Genomic DNA, 21978 nt, shown 5'->3' with positions numbered 1-21978 from the left:
TATTCTATTACATTATAGAAAGAGTTTTTTTTCTTAATTTCATAATAAAATAAATAAAAACATTGAAAGTGTAACAGTAATGGTAGCTAGCTATAATTACCCCATACTGAGTACAAACTTGGCATTTTGATAGTGATAATGAAATACAAGCATCTAAATGGATCTGTCTACCTATCTATTATCTATTATCTATCTAGGATCTATTTATCTCTGTCTCTGACTACTTCTGTCAATTTAATGAATAAATGAATGGAAAAATAAAAGAACATTTATCATCACTGGGTTACAGGCAGCCAATAATTGGGTAGACTTCCTCTGGGAAACATAGACTACATCTATAGTGTAATAAACTATATCCTGTGACAGGACATAGACAAGACTTTCACAGGATGGGCAGACACACGCAAGTTGAGATTCAGGATTTCCTAAATCAATGGGATGAAGGATCCATTTGATTATCTGAGTCGTCTCTGAGCTAAACATCAGGGATACCAATCCAAATTTAAGATATTCCCCAAGGAGTTTATAGTCTAATAGCAGTGGGGAGGGAGAGAATACAATATGGAAACAAAGACCATGAAAAACGTATCTGAGAATCAGAGTTCAGCTAATTAATGTATACTTACCAAAGCCTATGGGAGTATTGATTTGATTATTGTTCTCTGAGGGGAAAATAAATAGAAAGAAAAAGGGCCAGGGAATAAGTCACTTGTCAGTGGAGAGGACAAGTTGGCCAGAAAGAACGTCGATGTGGATTGTGCCCTGGGCTCTTGGCTTCCATAACTCAGAACAGCTGGGGGTCTGCTCCTGCTCACTGTGGGACAGGTGACACGGCCACCTGGTGGGAATTTCGACCTAAGTCAATTGCTGGATAAGCGTACATGCACATATATTTGCATATATACATATAGAATAGATGTATGCATGCATTCATGCATACACATACATAGTCTCCTGTGCCTGTGGGTGAGGCAGCTTCAGGCCAATATTCTGATTTCCGTTTGATGAGATGAAATGAGGACCTGGAACAGCTGAAAGGAAGTTTCACTCCCAATGCAGCAAATATTACCTATATATACTCCCTATTACACACACACACACACACACACACACACACACACACACATACATGCAGAGCTTCTCACTTCTCTGTGTTCTCCATTTGGGAATGATTCTGGTTCTGAGGATATGATGCAGGATAATGATGATTTGTGTGGCCTTCAGAAATCTAGCAAGTTGCAGGGGCCCAATTTCACATGATTGAGATTTTAAGGGAAAGTTAATTTCATACAGAGGAGGGAAGGTAGAGTGTGGGATTATTTCAGTGCAAGAGGGGAAAAAAAAAACTGCATCAGGAGAACATTAGTAAATATAAGTCCTATCCCATCCTTCCAGATATAAAGGTAACAGGTAAAAGTGGAGTGGAACCCTTTTTTGAAATGTGAATTACACAGATCATGTCTAGTCATATATTTTTTCCTTTGAAGAGATAGTCCCTCATTTAGTAAATGTACTAACTTTTATAAATATACATATGCAAATATGTATATGTATAGATACATGAAAATACATATATATATGTATGTGTGTATATTGTGTGTATACATATATGTATGAAAGCTAGGTGTCAGATGCAGAAAGACAGCTGACAAAGGTTTTATTTGATTATAATATATACTTGTCTACAAAAATCTTATAAAGAAGGATAAGGAATGCTTTGAGTATCATCTCATACGGCAAACAGAAGCAATCAAAATTATAAACCAGTTTAAAGGAAACTTGGTAAGATGTCTCAACAACGTCCATCCCAAAAACATCAAAGATAAAAATAGAAGGGGTACAAAAAGAAAGAAAGAGATTATTTACAAAACAAATAAAGAACCTATAGCGACATTTCAATAAACCACTTATTCCATCCTGGAAAATCTAATCACTACATATGGACTCTAACATCAAAACCTCCAGGGGACTTACAGAGGAAATAAAAATGGTTATGAGGAGAATAAAAGTGAAGAAAACACATAGGTCCAAGAGATCATATATATGTCATATATCTTACGTGTTTATATATGTGAATACATAGACACATGTGCATATGTCCACATGCACACATTTACATATTGTGTAAATGCATACATGTTTAACTGTCCACATATAAAACGCACAGATTGACAATCAGAGACAAAGGTCAGACACAGAGAGTAAAAGACAGAAAGAGACAGAGAGGGAAGAGGAAGTAGAAAAGGAGGAAGGTAAAGAGCAAGAGAGACAGAAAGATAGAGAGACAGAGACAGAAACAGAGAGATAGAGAGAGATCCATGTTGAAAATAATACAATTGTGAAGCTGTTAGGGAACTAATATACTAGGTATCTTAAGGAGGGGAAGATACCAAAAACAAGTATTAATTATTAATTTCAAAATGATATGTTATTTTTATGATAGTTCTGAACCAAATAGATAATTGCAAAAATAAATGAATTCCTTGGATTATAATTAATAATTCCAACAGCTCCACAAGAAAAGAGCCTTGTATTATATCTGAAGTATGTTTCAACAAAGACAGAAGAGCTGGAGGTACATATCATCTATCCAAAAGGAGCATTCAGAACCATATAGGTAGAACTTCAGTATTTATGTCTCTGAGCTCTTAAAAATATCTATATACCTTTCCTTTGAATCGACTTTACATCCAAATGATCCTAACTGACTTTGGTGGAAGAAGAGGGATGGTAGTAAGAATCAGGATCCTCAGGCTTTTATATAGGATTGGCCAAATTCTCATTGGGATAAATTTCTTCTCTTCTTTGTTTCTGTAAGAAAATTAGAAGCTTTTTGTTTTCTACTTCAATTGTGATATGAAATAAACTGTGTGTCAGTGGATAAAGAAGTAGACTTCAAGTAAAAAAGAGCAAGTTCAAAACCAATCCTAGGTATTTTCTCAGTTTAAGATCCTGTCCAAGTTATTAAATCCCTGCCTCAGTTCTCTCATCTGTAAACAATAGCACATTCTTCACAGAGTTGTTATGAAGATAAAATGAGAATCCACTTTTGAGATTTTTATAGAATTTAAAATCCTATAGAAATGTTATCTATCATCATTTTAAAAATGTAAATAGCTATGTAAAGGAAAATTTTATCATCATTTTTGACATCATAGCATCTCAAATGCTAGACCAAGCTATATCTGACTAGTTATTAATTTATAATAGTCTATGTTACCTTTCCAAAGAGACACTGATAACATAGTTTATTTATTTATAGAATTCTAAGATCATAGATTTAGAGTTGAAATGCTCTGTCAGAATCATCTCTAGTTTAACTCTCATTTTACACTGGAAAAAACTGAGCTGGAAAGTCATCATTTAAACCCATTATTTATAACAAAAATCTAGTGTTTTTTTTTTTTTTTTGTCTATCAAGGAATATGGATCATAATATCAGGTCATTTTTATAATGATTAAAACAGACTATGAAGGAATATTTATTTATTCATCTATTTTAAACTGAGGGAGTGAGAAGGGAATTGACCTTTAAAGCAAGACATGCTATGCTATTTTATCATAAAAACTTGCCCCCTTTGCACCCTCCTTTAATCAATACTTGAATCCAGGGATAAAAGGATGGTCTTGAAGTCTCTGAAAGGCAGCTCCTATATTAGAATGATAACATTAGGCTAAAACATTATTGTGTTCATTAGAGCAAAAACAAATCAAGGGTTACATGAAACATAATGATTCATTCAAATTTCATATTGCATTATGGATTATTACTTTGGAATGTATCTCCAAAGAGTCATAGAATCCCAGAATCCTATGTTTGGAAGAGACCTTAGAGATCATTTAGTTAAATCCTTACAAGTCACAGGAATATTCTCTAGAACATAGATGATAAGTGGCTTTCTGGCTTCTACTTTCTCATCTTCCAGTGGCATAGAAAATACTCCCAAGACAGGTAATTTTGCTTTTGAGCTGTTCTAATTGTTAGGAAGTGTTTTCCTTATCCAACTGCAATCTGCCCATTCACCGCCCCCCTCAATTCCCAAGTATTTTGTTTTTATTATATTGGAGAACTCATCTGTGTTCTAGTCTTTTAACTACTGATTTTTGGCACTATTATTTAAGCAAATTTGAATATTGGGGAAGTAATTTAACCTCTCTCTCAGTCTCAATTTGTTTATATGTAGATTGAGAAGGGATGTTAAATTTGAGGTAATTAGTGTGAAGTTCATAGAGAGCTGAGCCTTGGAGTCAAAAAGACCTAAATTCAAATTTGGCCCTAGACAGTTATTAGTTGTTGTTATTTGTTTGTTTGTTTGTTCTTTCTTGAAGAAGACCATGACATCAGGTAGAGGATGACATCGCATGCAAGAGAATTGGATATAAGAGAGGTAGGGCTGTGCAAAGTCACCTGCCTTACTTTCCCTCCAATGCCATATGTATATAGATCAGGACAACTGGAGATAGCCAATGTCATCAACAAGTCTTAGTTTAATTGAGGCTACTTTGCATTCGGTGATTAAGGCTAGAAATTGAAGCAAAGAATCTCTTCTTTCAACTAGTCCAAAGAAATATAAATACATTAATAAGTAAATTAGATTTACTAGCTATGTGACACTGGGCAACTCAGTATCTATCTCTCTCCGTTTTTGCAATAGCAAAATATGTATAATAATATCAACTAGCTTTGTAGGGTTTTTATGAGGATCAAATGAAATATAGTTTGTAAAAATAATGTTTATTTCAGTACCTGGAACATAGTATATTAATATTTATTTCCCCTCTTCTTTTATATATGATATTTAAGAACTCTTCAAAATCTAAATCTATGCCCACATGCAGGTTAATTTTCAACTTTATCACTATGCTCAATCTCACCTCCAGTATCATAATACTTCTAATGATTTGCTGGACCATTCCACCTGGTTGTTGTGTATATAAATAAGGATAGTACCTCTAACTCTGTATGTCTAAAAGTGAATCTTCCATCTTTACCCTTAAATGCTTTTATATTCCTTAAACAAATGCACACACACTTTTACTCATGTGTGTGTATATATATGAGATATATATGTATATGAATGTGTGTATGCACATACATGTACATATCTATCTAGATATATACATGCATATGTATAGAACATATATTAATGTTTATGCATATTGTATATGTATATTTATTATGTATTTGTATTTGTATCATGCATATGTTTTTTATTTTTAAATACATATTATATATATATGTATACACACACACATACATATATATTGAAAATGTTTGATGTTTTACCATTGTTTAACAGGACTACAGAAGTAGTCAAAACATTCATCTAAACTTCTTTATGTGCACATGTGCACGTGTGTGTGTGTATGTGAATATATACATGAGATAGGTATATATGCTTTTGTGCATTGTGTACATATGTGTGTTTATATATGTATATGTATTACAGAATTTACAGGAGTATTAACAGTTATCTAAACTTCCATGCTACATGTATGCATCATGTATATGTATGCTTGTGGTTACAACATGTGTGTGTGTTCATACATGCATAATACGCACAGAAGTTTAGATAACTGCTAATATTCCTGGAAAGTAGTTTGTATTTTATCCTAACAGTGATAAGCCACTGAACATTATTTGATAAGGAAAGTGACTTAATCAGAACCATTCATTAGAAAGAATTCTTTGGGATTTGTAGAAGGACAAACTAGAGGCAGGAATATCAGGAGGAGATTGTTGTGGTAGTCCATGTAAGTGACAGTGAGTACCACTGATAGAGTCCTGGAAGAATGAATGGAAAGGAAGAAATGAATTAGAAATATTGATAAGGTGGGAATCTCCTGGGTTTGGCAAATGATTACATATGTATTTGGGAAGGTACAAATGAATCTGAACTTTCAAGCCTGGGCTGACAGACTGGGATGTTTTGAAATATTTTGAAAGTAATCTATAATTGCAATTTTAAAGATTTTCCCGATGGGAATGCTTGATCCATATTATTAAGAAGAATTTGTCCTTCCTTCTTTTTAGGTTGCCACAAAACAGGTAAGGGGCCCTTCTTAGTTGCCCCAAATATAGCTGTAAAGTTCTTCTGAGATCAAGAAGAGACTTTTTTATTCCTTCCATACTTGCTTGGGCACCCTGAATAAGCAGCTTTTACTTTGTCACCTTTAGTATTCCAGGCTCTCAGAGTTAATTTCATGCTACACATGTCCAGTTCCTTCAGGAAATCTTTATAGCATATCTTTTTGAATCTGTTCATCTATCTAGCCAAACTTCTATGCTTTCCCTTCTAGTTTGTTTTGTTCCTTTTTTAAAAATTTTCCACCACTGGAGAGATTGCTCAAAGCCATCAGAAATGATAAACTAATTCAACAAAATAATATCTTCCTCCAGAAAGATATAAATATCGATAGAGGATTGCCTGCACTTGATTTTACTGACAAAAATCATGTTAGCAGCTTAAACTCTCATAGATTCTGGATGATACACTGGACTTTGGAGTCAGGAGGAGCTGAGCTCAAATTCTGTCCCAGATACTCACTAGTGTGGCCATAGGCAAGTCACTCAACTTCAATTTCCTCATCTGCAAGGTAGAAATCATAATAGCATCACTGGGATATTGTGTGGATCAAATTAAAAATATCTGTAACACTCTTTGCAAGTACTGTGTAAATACCAGCTACTATTATACCTAAATCTATGTACACTGGTCTCAGTCAGATGCTTTTCGTTCTTCCTCTTATTCTGCCATTTACTGTCTGCATGGCCTTACATAAAGTCACATAGTTTCTCAAAGCCTCTATTTACTCGTCTACAAAATGAGGGTAGCTACCTAGCTCTCAAGACTCTTCTAAAGTTCAAATGAGATTATAGTATCCTAGTGTTTAATTCTAGAAGGCTTCTTAGACATGATGTGGTCCAAAATCATCATATATATGTATATATTCATACATATATATTTGGAGAGAAAGAACATATTATATATACTACGGTACATTTTGTACATATATATGTATGTATACATATTATATACATAGTATGTTATGTGCATATATAGAAAGAGAATTTCGGTTTCATAAAGTGCTATATAAATGTGATTCATTAACATCATTTAAAGATAGTTTTATTATGAAATTAAACATAAAATGAAAGGTAAATTTTGTATTTGTTTCATATAATATTATCAGTATACAGGTGAAAAGACAATAGGCTACTTTTTAATAAAGGAAAGGACATTTTGAGGACAACCAAAGTGATTTCTCATTTTACCAAATGTTTGAATATTTTTATATTAAACTTAAGCCAGTAGAATGATAAATGTAATTGAACTATCTTTTTTAAAAAAAGTTTTCCCTGAGGTGTCATTTTCTTTTCTTAATTGTATGCAAATAGGGCCTTAATCTCAAACAATGAGTAGAAATTGCCCTGTAATGAACCATCATATTGATAGAAAATGTATAACTTGGAGTTATTCTCTGTGGAGTAGATCAAATGTGGAGGAGGATGGGGATTCCAAATCCATGCCCCTTCTTTTCATTTCTCTATTAAAAAGGGCTTCTTTTAGTTTGCTTTGCAAAATCCTTTCTTATTTCGATCTTTACTATAGAAATGAAATAGACATGGGATCAGTGACTTCACTGGGGGGCCCTCTGGAAGTAAATTCCCTCTAACAAATCAAGTCAGCACCTTCTCTTCACCTTATATTTTTAGTTACCCAGAATACTGAGAGATTAAATCATCATCAGCAGCTCTTTATAATATCCATTTAACTTCTGTAGGCTTCAATATTCTCATCTGCAAAATGGGAATAGTAATAGTATTTTAATTTCCAAAGCTGCTGTGAGGATCAATGAAATAATAATTATGAAACAAATATTTGGAACAAAGTGTCTGTAACAAAGAGCTATATAAATATTAGCTATGATAATAATAAAACAGCACTTAAATAGTGCTTTGCAAATATTATCTAATATGAGCTTACTAACAACCCTGAAAGAGAAATGATATCATTATCTTCTTTTTTAAAGATAATGAAACTGAGGAAGAGAGGTTAAATGATTTGGCCAAGAGTTATGTGTCATGGATGAGATTTGAACCCAGGTTTTTCTGACTCCAAAGCAGGTTCTCTATCTAGTGAAATTTCTCCCTCTTGTTATGGAAAACATTTAAAAAACTATACTTGACTACCTGAAGCAAATTAGCCACTCCATACTCCAAATTATGTGAAATATTGGGAATACATACCCAGAGGTACATGAAAATATGCACATTTGCCATCCCCTCTACCAATAATTCACTTGAGAAATTCAATCCATTTCTAAAAAGAAGACATTTAAATATTGAGATAAATATATTAACTTAGTTTTTATTTTTCTTTGTCAAGAAATCATCTGTACACATGTATAAAAAAAGGAAACACTTGTGACAGCTTACTTTTCAATAGTATTTTAAAGGTTTCAAAGTCTTTTCTTTATAAGAACTGCATTAAGTTCATAGTACAAATGGAATTCACATTTTACTAATGAAAACCAAACTCCAAGGCAGAAATGATTGCCAAAACTCTCCCATCTGGTAAGTGCCACACAAGAAATTGAGTCCCCCATGTCCCTGGATTGTAAGGCTACATATACCCCAGACCATATTAACTCTCAAAAAAAAAAAAAAACTCATAAAAAGAGCATCATTGTACAATCATAGATTTAGAATTGGAAAGGAACTTTGAAGCAAAGCCAACCCTCCAATTCTAAAGACAGAGAAACTGAGAAACAAAGGTGTTACATGATTAGCTAATGTTCAAAGTAGAATTTGAACCCAAGATTTCATGACTACAAGTCTAGTGCTCCATCTATCAAAGTACATTGTAGACCATCTAAGACTCCTCCTGGCTCTCAGTATATTATCCAATGATCTATATATTGTTGCCCCAGCCGCTGCTATTTCATCCTATTACTATTAATAATCAATCCAACCCCTTTGTATTGTAGCAGTACACCGTCTTGCTGTCAGACTCAATACCAATCATTACATTTATTTCAGGGTGGGTATTAGCTCTTACTTGTAAAAATACTTCATCTAAAATCATATTTTAATGAAACAAATTAATGATCTTAGGCTAAGCATGTCTCTATTTTAAATTTTCTTTAGCAGACATTCTGTATATGCGTACAAAACAAGCAAACACAAAAAAACAGAAATAAAGGGGATACCTTGTAACCTTGACCCAGCAAGATCTTAGCTAAGTCTAGTCAGAGATTTCTGTCCTCAAAGTATATGGCTGTAGAAGATGGGAGCCCAGCTACTGAGAGCCACTCAGGGACTTTTGGAGGTCTAGTGAGAGCTGCTGGAAAAAAATCCACTCTGAGCCTTCTCTGTATTCAGACCCTAACAAGTAACACCTGAGGCCACATTTTTTAGGGTGAGGTTGGGGGGATGAATAGTCTAGTCCACTATATCTAGGAAAGCATGCATGCATACACACACAGATACTGAATGGAAACTGGATAAAAGAAGAAATATCATGCAAGACATTTTTTCTCACATTTTTTGCAAATTGTCTGGTCTGTCCTAAAATCTCCCCTTTAAGGGAAATGCCCAGGTCAGTTATGCCTTCATTTCTTTCCAAACACCATTTGTGATGCTGTTAATTTTTTTTCCACCATGTCACAGAAACTTTCTCAGTCTGCAAATTCATATAACTCATAGATTACTCTCACTGGAAATAATACCCTTCCTTGGGGCACCTTCCTCTGGTTGGCTGATTCCTTGGAAAATCTCCCTTTTAAGGAAAAGACCCAACTCAGCAATAGCTTTACTCTCTCCAGGTTCTATTTCTAATTTCCCAGTCTTTCTCTACCATGTTCCCATTCAGGTGTTTCCTCTCTTCACACTTAATCCCCACAGATTTTCATTCTCTCTTTTATGTGTCTTCTTCCATTAGAATTTAAGTTCCTTAATGGCAGGACTGTTACTTTTTTCTACTTTTACTTGTTTTTCATAATTTTTAGCCCAGTGATTGGCACATTATTCATGCTTAATAAATGCTTGTTAACTTGGTTTGAAGAAATATCTCAGTTTAAGAGACCTCAATGTGGAAAATCCTAAAGAAGCTAACGACCCTACAACATATCCAGGCAAAATCTCAGAGAAAAATGTTCTGGCCACAGGGTATAAATATTGCAAGAATAACTAGAAGAAATGAAATAAGAGAATCAGAATGGAAAATCTAAAGAGGAAAAAATGTCAAGGAAAACTGACATTGTAGAATAAACTTGGAAACCTTATATTAGAATTAAATGCCTTGAAAATTAGAATGGGACAAACAGAAAACAGGATTTAGGAAGACAACAAGAAATAATAAAATTAAACTACATAATTTGGAAAAAGAAGGAAATATAATAACAAAAACAGCAGACATGGAAAATGGTTCAAGGAGAGATAATCTAAGAATTATCAGACAATATAAAAGTCATAATAAAAATAGGTCTGGATACCATATTTCAAGAAATTATATATATATATAAAACTTGCCCAGAATTCATAGAAGCAAGTAGCAAAGTAAAAATAGAAAAAGTTCACTATTCATCTTTGGAAAGAAAAATGAAAATTTTTAGAAATGTCAGAGCCAAAATCCAGAGCTTCTAGGTCAAAGAAAAATCATTATCCCATACAGATAGGGAAGATCATCAATTATATTTTTGGACCTATACACTGACAAAAACGAGGCTATCGTGGAACCAGTGTGATGGACCTGCTCCAGATATATGAATAATCCCCAGTAATAAAGCAGAGGAAATCTTATTTAGGAGGATATTTGTTGTCACATTAACTCAAGTAAAAACTCAGGCATAATGGTTAATGTTTTTCTCTGTCTTCCAAATCAACAGAGATTAACTTTAGAGGAGGGCAAAGTTTATTATGGCATTTGTGGAAATATGCCATTATTTCACTTGCATTTCCAAGAGGAAAATATCATTTGTGAAATTGACTCCTGAGTGAAATAATCAACTGTTCTGTCTACTTTGAACTTAAAACAATGCAAGTCTGATTATTTTGTATTCAGTGCAAATGAAAAATGTTGTTGTTATTGAGATTCCTGCCATTCCCCCCGCCCAGAAAGTACCATACAATGATTGCGTTGTGTGTGTAGATGTGTTTTTTCTTGCCCCACCCAGAACCTGGCATTGCTCATAAATCTCAGGATTCGTTAAAGAAATAATAATAAAAGATTATCTCAGAAGTGCACTTATTCTAACTGCTTATCAGGAATGGCTAAGTACCATATAAAATGACCTGGAGTCTCTGTTATTTTCTCAGTTACCAACCAATCTGGTATAATCAAGTAACAGGTCTTCTTTCCCATACCCTTGACTATAATGGAATTGAATTCTTTCTTTTCCTGCTGTTAGTCTAAAGAAATCCCATTTATAGTGGATTTTAAAGCCCTTCCCTCTGCTCTACACACACACACACACCCCAACTCCCTTGGGCACATCATGCACATTATTATTTTAATCAGTGAGTTGATAAACATTTATTAAGCATGTATGATGTGCTAGACACTATGCATATTCTTTCACTTGAAGGATGTTTAATTATTTATCTCAAAACAAGAATGTGAATTGTCCTACTAATAGGTTTAGGTATATTTTCCTGTATAAGATCGCCTCCTTGCCTTATAGGCAGATAGCAAGTTCTTGTTTGTTTGTTTGTTCAAGACAAATGAAATAATGGCATTTATTTTGAGGTTTACACAAAATGCTAGACATCTTACCTCACTGGTTTTTCACAATGGACTTCTGAAATAAATTCCATTAGAGGAGAAAACTGAAGCTCAGAGACCCTAAGTGATCTATCAAATATTTGTACATCTAGGAGGAGAGGTCATTTTCAATCCCAGGTTTTCCTGAGCTCAAATTCAGTATTCTACAGATTCAGACCTCTAGAGCTAGAAATGTTACCCTTTAATTTAAAGATGAAGAAACTGAGCCTGAGGAATAATCAATTACTTGTTCAGAGTTGCACAAATACTGAACCTCAGTGGTTCAATTTGAAAATAGATCTATTGATAAGTTGCTCTGACTATAGATAAAGAGTTGAAGGAACTAATGAATTTAGCCCCTTTTTAAACTCTAAATATGTACCAAATACTATACCACACACTGTTACAAATATAAATTATCAAGATAATCCCTAATTTTTAAGAGATTACAGTTTAATAATAGAAGGAATTGATAGATTGGTTGATAGATATAATTAATATAACACACATACACATATGCAAGAAATAGAAAAAAAGAACTATGACTTCAATATAGCAAGAAATGGCATGGGGAGAAGGGGTAAATTTATCATCCATACCCCAAGATCCCATGAGCAAGAGTCTGAATGTCCTGGTTCTGGTGGAAGGAGATTAAAGTGGTAAAAAGGCTAGAAACATGATTCCCAGGTGGCCACCGAAGAAGCATCTTTCAGAGAACATGTACATCAACTTCTTCATTTTAAACATAATGAAACTGAAGTCCAGGAAGCTTAGATTTTTTTTTTCCACCACACACATTACCTCACAAGAGGATAGGTGGACAAAAATGCCTAAAATTTACTTTACAACACTATGAGGATACTGAGAGTGACACAAAGTTTGGGTCACAAACCCATACTTTAGTAGTAGATAAAGTGAAAAGATCAATGGGTTGGGTATTAGAAGAAGTAGAGGTAATGAGTGGAAAAAGCACCAAATTGGGGATCAGGAGAGCTGTGTGGTCCAACGATTCTAATTCCTGGCTGTGTGATGTTAAGAAAGTCATTCTACTTCTCTTGAGCTTTGAAAGATTATGCTGGCCAGTCTCTAAAGTCCATTTTAGCACTGACTTAATAAGAATGGAATAGGATCTCCAATGGATTGGAATATGAGGCAGGTAGGTGGCTCAGTATTTGGAGTTCTGGGCCTGGAATCAGAAGACCTGAGTTCAAATCCAGCCTCAAATACATGCTATTTATATGACCTTGTACAAATCACTTAACTTGTTTGTCTTAATTCACTGAAAAAGAAATGGAAAACCATTGCAGTACTGTTACTAAAACAAAAACAATAATAACAAAAGACAAAGACAACATCGACATGTCAAAAGGGACACAGAGTTAGACAGTACTTAATGATCTGTTGGAATAATCAAATCAAACCAACAAATGTTTCTTGAGTATATTTAGTGTATGAGAGGTGCTGTAGTTCAGACAATTCCCATTCTAAGTAGTCAGCTCCGTCAGCTCCAGTAAGAAAGTCAATTCTCTTACACCAGGGGTGTTCTATAGGTCTCATAGTCATGCTGAAGCAATGCTGCATGAATGAGGAAGTGAATATTTGTTATAGCATTGATTTTAAACAAGTCTGTGCCAGCTTGTTAGCATCACCCACTGCTGAGCTGACATGGGGTTGCCATGGCCATAAGCTATTGTAACTTGTAAAGAAGAGAAAAAGCATCTTGAAATATATGCTTTGTCAGACTCAACTACTCACCACCCTATGTGTATAATTCCACAATTTCCAGCCTCTTATACCCTTACTTAAGTGTTATCCTATGCCTGGATTGATTTTACATGGATTTTGGATTAATTAAATAATTCTCCTCCTCCTCTTCCTCCTGTTCTTCCTTCTCCTCTTCCTCCTCCTCCTCCTTCTCCTCCTCTTCCTCCTTCTCCTTCTTCTCCTCCTCCTCCTTCTCTCTCTTTTTTCATTTCTCCTTTTTTTCTTTTTCTAGCTCAAATAAAACTACTCTTTAAAGTTTATGCCCATACAAAAATGAACTTTCCCTTTTTCAGAGATGCTATCTCTCAATATGTCTTCTTCCCACATTTACTAACTATTTGTACATGGCTATAGTCCCCTACCAGAATTCTAAAATCATTGACATGTCAGAAGAGGGTATGATTTCAGTCTATTTAGTCTAATTCTCTTATCTGAAAAAAAAGAAGAATATGAGCTTTCATTTATAGTGTGATTTAAGGTTTGCAAAGCACTTTATAGATATCTAATCTATACTCATGACAACTCTGGGAAATAGATGCTGGTATTATTTTCATCTTGCAGAAGGGAAAACGGAAGCACAATGGCAGTTAAGAGATTCACCCAAGTTCTCTCAACTAATAAGTGTCTAAGTTAAGATTTGGACTTAGGTGTTTCCTTACCCCAGGTCCCAGTGCTCTAGCCATTGTACTCTTCATATCTCTGAACCATCTGCCTCAAGACTATAAAGTTTAGAGGGTTGTAAAGTCTCATCAGTTAATCAAACATGATTTATTAAGTATTTGACATGTGCTAAACTTAGGACACATGAGGACAACTCTATAACAGGTTAGTTATACATACAAACATACATACACACACACACAACTACATAAAATTTATCCTCAAGAATCTTTCATTCTCTCCAAGTAACTAACATGAATGGATGAGAGACAAGAGATCAGACAGACACACACACACACACACACACACACACAGAGAGAGAGAGAGAGAGAGAGAGAGAGAGAGAGAGAGAGAGAGAGAGAGAGAGAAAGGGAGACAGAGAGAGAAATCAAAAGAGAGAGAAAGAAGAGACAGAATGAAAGGACATAAATGATTTCATAAAGAAGGTAATTTAAAGGAACTTAAGAATTTGAAAAAGACAGAAGGAAGAAAGGAATGAGTTTTGGGTTTTTGAAAGAGGACAACCTATATGACAGCTCAGAGAGTAGAAATTGAAAATGGTGTAGAGTGAAGAGAAAGTAGGTTAGTTAAATTAGAATCAAGGGTTCATGGAAGGGAGAAATAAGTTTGAAAACAGACTAGATTAATTTGTGAAAACCTTTAAATAGCAAAAAAAAATTAAGTTGAGGCAATAGGAATTTACTGAAAGTTTTGAGGAAGGGTATGGCATGATCAGATCAGTATTTAGGAATATAATTTTTGGCAGCTCTTTGGAAAATAGATTGGAGAGGTAAAAGACAATGTTAATAGACTAGTTGTGAGTAACTGTGGAGTCCAGGAGAGAGGATAGGAATATCTGAATTAGAGAATTAGCTGTTTGAATAGAGAAATTTGTTGAACCAAGAGTCAAGCAGTTATTAAGCATATTCTTTGTACCAAACACTAAGATATGTGCTGGGGATACAAATGTTCCATGGGGAAGATAACAAATGTGTGTGCATGTGTTTGCTTTTACATATATATACATATATATGTGTGTGTGTACATATATAGTGTAAGTGTACATATATGCACATATAAATACATCTATGTATACACACACACACACACACACACATATATATATATATATATTATATACACAATGAAGCAACTAGGGAGATTTAATTGCTAAGATTAGGTAACAATATCATAATGAAGAGTGAAAAGGTGGGCATAATAAGAGTTGTAAAATCAGATTTCAGCAAGAATGGTGGTACTGTTGTCAAAAACAGGGAGGTTTGGAAGATAGGTGCATGTGAGATAAAAGTTAATGAATTCTAGTATGGGCATATTTAGTTCAAAATGTTTATGGATCATCTAGTTCCAAATGTCCAAAGGGAAACTTGTGATGTGGGACTGACACTCAGAAAAGAGAAAAGAGCTCAATATGTAGTTGTAGGAAGTCATCTGCTAGGCAACAATAATTGAACCTCTGGGACTGGCTATAATAATTGAAAAAGAGCCCCTGAAGAAGTTTTAGATTTTATTTACATTAGTACAAGTCTCCTTAAACTTTTTTCCACTGGCGACTGCTTTTCATGTGAGAAATGTTTATGTGAACTTGGGCATATAGGTATATAAAATAATACATATCAAACATTTACTGAAAATAATTCATAATTTTGTGATTCATATTCAATTAAGTGACTCCATATGGGGTTATAACCCATGGTTTAAGAAGATTTGTTTAGAGTATAAGTGTTAATACAGTTAAGGAAGCTGGATAGAGACCAGAAAGTAGGAGGAGAACCAAGAGAAAAAAATTCAAAAAGGAGAAAATATCCAGGAGGAGAGTGTGTTAAAAAGTACAAAATGCCAGAGGGAAATCAAGGATTTTGAAAACTGACCAAAAGCCAATGGGTTTCATAATTAAGATATCATTGATACTTTTGGGAACAGATGTTTCAATTGAGTAAAGAAATCGGGAATTAGTTTAGAAAAGGGTCAGTAGTGAATGAGTAGAGAAAGTCTGGAGGCAATTACTAGAGACATTCCCCAACCTTATCAGTTTGGTTCCAAAGGGAGGCATAATGTAGAACAATATCTTGAGAGGAAATACATTTTTCCAATAACAGAGAGATCCAGGATTACTTTTAGACAACAAGAAAGGAATTAACAGGTAGGACAAGAGGGAGAATAAGATGAGAGAGAAAAAAAAAAAATAGGGAGGATCGTGGATCTTCAAGAGGACACAAGACAGTTTGTGAAAAAGGGGATAAGTAGAGAAGTTGACCTTGATAAGTATAAATACTGCCTTCTTCAGATTAGAAGAGAGATTGGGAAATAATGAGAAAATATAGAGTGTGGGAGAAGAAGGTGCTCTTTGCAAATACATTCAACTTCCTCAGTAAGTTAAGAAGCAAATTGGATGACTTGGAAGTATTGAAGAAAGAAGAGGGAATGTAATAATATGCAAAACAAATGCAAAAGCATTACAGAAGAAATCAAGGTTTACTTTGCAACAACGAAAGGCTACTTTGGAAAAAAAATGAAAGATAACATAATTTGAAACAGACACAATTGCCTGATTTCTTTCAGTATCATTAATCAGTGTGTACATAAGATCAAAAGAGGTAGATGGTGACACAGACTTCAAATTTGGCAAGACCTACTAACTATATAGGACAAGGAGGCAAGTGAATGAAAAGGACAGGACATCCAACTGATTAATTCCAAGGTTAAGGCTAGGTAGGAAGGAACATAAATTTGGAACCATCACTTGTTTCATGTCTAAGCCTTTCTGTCAAAAATAGGTTCTAAGTATTCTGTATTTAACAATATATGAATATTCACATTTTTTGTGCATACTTGTCCCATACTCAATTTATAAAATTCATTGAGAAGTGGTCTACTTCCCACTTTCTAGAGAGACCCAATATCATAGCCTAAGATATAAGTAAATTATCCCTAAAGATTGGTATGGGGTTGTAACATGTTGAAGAGTATGAGAAAAAAGAGAATAATTCCTTTCATTAGAGGATCAACTTCCCCAGAATTTAAGCAGATTTAAACAAATAATTGGGTCAAAGACAGAAAAGCAATGTGGTCAGACACCCAACCCCAGTAGGTTCAATAGTTTTTGGTAATTATTAAATTTACAAGTCACTTTTATATATCATTGAAGATTTAAACTATGTCATATAATTTAAACACAACAACTCCCTGTGACACAGGAAGTATAAATATTATTGTGCTTACGCTATAGATGAATAAAAAATATAAGACTCTATTTGACCTATTTAAACAAGAAATTAATGCTAAAAATTTGGAAGTAAATGAAGAAAAATATGCTGACCCAGGAAATAGATGAAAGAAAATATACTGATACAGACTATAATAATTCCATATAGAAATTTGAAAGATAGACATTTATCAACATAATAAGCAGAATAAAAGTGTCTATAAAGAATGTTAGCAAATACTTGATTTTCTTGCCAAGAGACACCTGGCATTCAAAACACACCATAATTCAGAATATAATCTGTTTTGCTGAAATCTTAAAAATGATGGTAGAAAAATTATGAGCAGCATTACCTCATAGTAGACAGAAAGCAATGAAGGAGAAAATCAGCTTAAGAGGAAAATATGAAAGAATACTCAAATAAGCAGATGGTATAAAGGAATGGAATCAGAAGAAAAAATACATTCAGACTAAAGATGGAAAATGTCTGCAAAAAGAAAAAATCTAACATTCTTTTTTTTAACATCAACTATAGTGAATGTGGCACTAAAGGACTGAGTATCATTGTCGAGATAAATTTCACTAAAATTAATAAACGCAGGTAGACAGATAAAAAGCAAATTAATCACTAAATAATTATGAGAATATGTATACACAAATATATGAGAAAGGAAGGTATACATATATACATATGTGTGTGTGAGTGGGTATATGAAAGGAAACTAGATTAGACCAATTATAAACAAAGCAGGTGCAACCTAGAAGTTATGTACTTTAGGGATCAATTTTCCAAGTATAACAATGAGAAGATACAAAGAATATGGAATAAAATATTATGATCAAAAATACAAAATCAAGAGGGTATTATTAGCCAAAGATCCATAAGCTGTTTTCCTATGTGATAACAGTAATAAACACATGGGGCAGCTAAAGGGTATGGTAGATAGAATAACATTCCTGAAATCAGGAGGACCTGAGTTCAAATGCAGCCTTAGACACTCAATACTTAACGTGTAATCCTGGGCATGTCTCTTATCTCCAATTGCCTCACCAAAAAATAAAATAATATACAGACATATTGATAATATTTTTATCTGATTATTAGAAAGCAACAAGATAGAGTTCTACAAATTATACTCATCCCTGAAATACCATACATTTATCATCAAACAATTGACTGATAGATACTGAATACACAAAATGCCATTGTGCTTATTGTTTGTCAAATTTGAAACACACACATTTTTTTTATTGCCACTGCAAAGACTATGTCATTTTCCAATCTATCTTCTATGAATGTAAAAATTATACAAGATTTCTTGAAGGATAACCTATTTTAAAATCATGTGATCAAAGTAAAAAAGGAAAAGTTAATAAAATTGAAACTAAGAAAAATATTGAACTAATTAATAAAACTAAGATTTGGTTTTATGAAAAACAACAAAATAGACAAAGCTTTGGTCAATTTAATCAGAAAAAGGAAAGGGAAAAACTAAATCATCAGCATCAAAACTGAAAAGGGTGAATTTAACCACCAATGAAAAGAAATTAAAGCAATAATTAGGAGCTATTTTGCTCAACTGTATGGCAGTAAATCTGACAATCTAACCCAAATGTATAAATATTTACAAAAATACAAATTATCCAGAAGAGAAATAAATTATTTAAATAGTCCCATTTTAGAAAAAGAAATTAAGCTATTAATAAACTTCCTAAGGAAAAAAATCTCCAGGAACAAATGGATTTACATGTATATTCTACCTAACATTTAAAGTACAGTTAATTTCAATATTATGTAAACTATTTGGAAAAATAGGCAAAGAAGGAGTCCTGTGAAATTCTATCTATGACACAAATATGGCACTGATACCTAAACCAGGAAAAGCCAAAACAGATAAAGAAAATCACAGTCCAATCTCCCTAATAAAGATTGATGCACAAATTTTAAATAAAATATTACCAAAGAGAGTATAGCAACTTATCAACAGGATAATACACTATGACCAAGTGGGAGTTATACCAGAAATACAGGGCTGGTTCACTTTCAGGAAAATTATTACCATAATCAACCATATCAATAACAAAACCAATAGAAATCTTATGATAATCTCAATAGATGCAGAAAAAATCTTTTGACGAAGTACAGCATCCCTTTGTTTTAAAACTACTTGAGAGTGTAGGCTTAAAGGGAGCTTTTCTTAAAATAATAAGCAATATCTATTTAAAACCAACATCATGCATTATTTGTAATGGAAAGAAGCTGGATTAATTCCCAGTAAGATCAGGGGTGAAACAAGGATGCCCATTATCACCACTATTATTCAACATTGTACTAGAAATGTTGGCTTTAGCAATAAGAAAAGAAAAAAGAAATTAAAGAAATTAGAAAGGCAATGAGGAAATAAAACTATCACTCTTTGAAGATGTTATGATGATATACTTAGACAATCTTAGAAAATCATCCAAAAACCTACTGAAAACAATTAGCAACTTTAGCAATGTTGCAGGATATAAAATACACCCACACAAATTATCAGCATTTCTATATATTACTGACAAAGCCCATCAGCAAGAGAAATTCCATTTAAAATAACTATGGACAAAATAAGATATTTGGGTGTTTACCTGTCAAAAATAAACCCCAAAACTGTATGAATACAATTAAAAACACTTTCCATATAAATAAAATCATATCTAAACAACTGGAAAAATATTAATTGCTTATGAGTAGATTGACCTAATATAATAAAAATGACAATTCTTATTTGTTCAGTGCCATAACAATCAAACTGATGAAAAAATATTTTATAAAACTAGATAAAAATAGCAAAATTCAACTGGAAAAACAAAAGGTCAAGAATATCAAGGGAATTAGTGGGAAAAATACCAAAGATTGTACACATATAAAATAGGAGAGCAAGGGATAATTTGCCTATCAGATCTTTGGAGAAGGGAAGAATTTGTAAGCAAAGTAGTAGAGAACATTATGAAAGGCAAAATGGACAACTGATTTCATTAAATTTATATGTTTTTACACAAATGAAACCAAAAAAAAAAAAATCAAGATTAAAAGGGAAGTACAAAACTGGGAAAAAATCTTTACAGTCAGTATTTCTGATAAAGATCTCTTTTCTAAAATATATGAAAAACTGTATCAAATTTATAAGAATAAAAATCATTTCCCAATTGATAAATGGTCAAAGTATATGAATAGATAATTTTCAGATAAAGAAATTCAGTTCATCTATACTCATATGAAAGAATGCTCTAAATCACAATTGCTTAGAAAAATGCAAATTAAAACAATTGTGAGGTATGACCTCACATGTTTCAGATTGGCTGAGATGATAGGAAAAGATAATGACTAATGTTGGAAGGGATGTGGAAAAACTGGGACATTAATGCATGTTAGTGGATTTGTGAAATGATCCCACCCATTCTAGATAGCAAGCTGAAATTATGCCCAAAGTGGTATACAACTGTACTTAACCTTTGATCAAGCAGTGCCATCACTGGTTCTGTATTCCAAGGAAATCATAAAAGAAGGAAAAGGACCTACATGTGCAAAAATGTTTGTACTGACATTTTTTATAGTGGTAAAGAATTTGGAAAATGAGTAAATGTCCATCAATTGGGGAATGGCTGAATAATCTGTGGCAAATGAAGATAATTGATATATTTCATATGCCAAATATTTTTGTTTTTCTTTTCCTCCCCCCATTTTTAAATTATATGTCCCAAAAAAAGTTTTCATTGGAAATAGAAAATTCTCCCACAGTATTTCTTTTTTTTTTCTTTTTGCTGTTGAGGCAATTGGGGTTAAGTGACATGCCCAGAGTCACAGAGCTAGGAAGTGTTAAGTGTCTGAGGTCATATTTGAACTCAGGTCCTTCTAACTTCAGGGCTGGTGCTCTATCCACTTTTCTACCTAACTGCTCCTCTCCCAGTATTTCAAATAAACAAATAAAATAATATCTATGGGGCTATTTATATTTATTAAGCAACTACTTAATATGTGTAAAGGGACAGCTTGGTAGCTCAGTGGATAGAATGTCAGGCCAGGAATGAAGAAGATCAAAGTTCAATTCTGCTTTCAGATAACTCCCAGCTGTGTGATCCTGGGCAAGTCACTTAACCCTGTTTGCCTCAGTTTTCTCCTCTGTAAAATAAGCTAGAGAAAGAAATGGCAAACTATGCCATTATTTTTGCCAGGAACACCCCAAATGGGATCACAAAGTGTTGGAAATGATGAAAACAATTGAACAATTATGTGTAAAATCTGGTACTTGCCACTAGAGATAATATGAAAATAAATTCCAATGATCCCTGCCTTTAAGGAAATAGATAGCTAAATCTAGATGATTTAACTGCAGATAGAGAAGATAGAGTCATAGAGAAAGAAATAGATACTATGGGTGATATAACTACAGATATAAATGATATAGATATAGATACATATGTAGGAAAAAATAAATGGATAAAAAGAGATGATATAGACAGATATAACTGCAGATAGAGAAGATTGAGTTATAGAGAAGGAAACAGATAATATGGATGATATTAACT

Source organism: Antechinus flavipes, chromosome 2, assembly GCF_016432865.1.
Source record: "Antechinus flavipes isolate AdamAnt ecotype Samford, QLD, Australia chromosome 2, AdamAnt_v2, whole genome shotgun sequence".
In the NCBI taxonomy this organism is placed as follows: Eukaryota; Metazoa; Chordata; class Mammalia; order Dasyuromorphia; family Dasyuridae; genus Antechinus; species Antechinus flavipes.
Note: the sequence above shows the minus strand (reverse complement) of the source record.